The following is a 409-nucleotide window of genomic DNA, read 5'->3' on the forward strand; positions in this document are numbered from 1 at the left end:
CCAACGTACATTGGGGACGGCGCACGTATTCCTCTATTATTCTCATCATACTGCAAAAGGGACAAAATAACGTGTTTTTGTTCGAGAAGCTTTCTCCAGATGTCCGGTGAAAACGGGATCTCTTTATCGTGACAACCTCTCAAAATGATGGTTGCGTCAAAAGGGAGTTTGACATTGATACCAATGTTCAAGTATTTGTAGCCAGTTACAGTTAACGGATATCTTCTCTCGAGAATGCGTACGATAGGGCGATATGCGATTTCATGTCTGTAATTAAAGAAAAAAATTAGTAGATGGAAAAAATAGACGCAAAGAAAAAAATACCTACTTATTTGATTTGTTTTCTTTATTTGGATTTTCACCAGTTAAATCGTCGTATGTTTTCTTCTTCCTCTTCGCGCTTCGTTCA

At 37.9% G+C, this 409-nt stretch overlaps 1 pseudogene; it reads right to left on the reverse strand.

Moving 5' to 3' along the window:
* Positions 1-7: 7 nt before the first annotated feature.
* Positions 8-400, reverse strand: LOC108747958 (annotated as a pseudogene).
* Between the last annotated feature and the right edge of the window lie 9 nt (positions 401-409).

This window comes from Trachymyrmex septentrionalis, unplaced genomic scaffold, assembly GCF_001594115.1.
Source record: "Trachymyrmex septentrionalis isolate Tsep2-gDNA-1 unplaced genomic scaffold, Tsep1.0 scaffold2070, whole genome shotgun sequence".
Lineage (NCBI taxonomy): Eukaryota > Metazoa > Arthropoda > Insecta > Hymenoptera > Formicidae > Trachymyrmex > Trachymyrmex septentrionalis.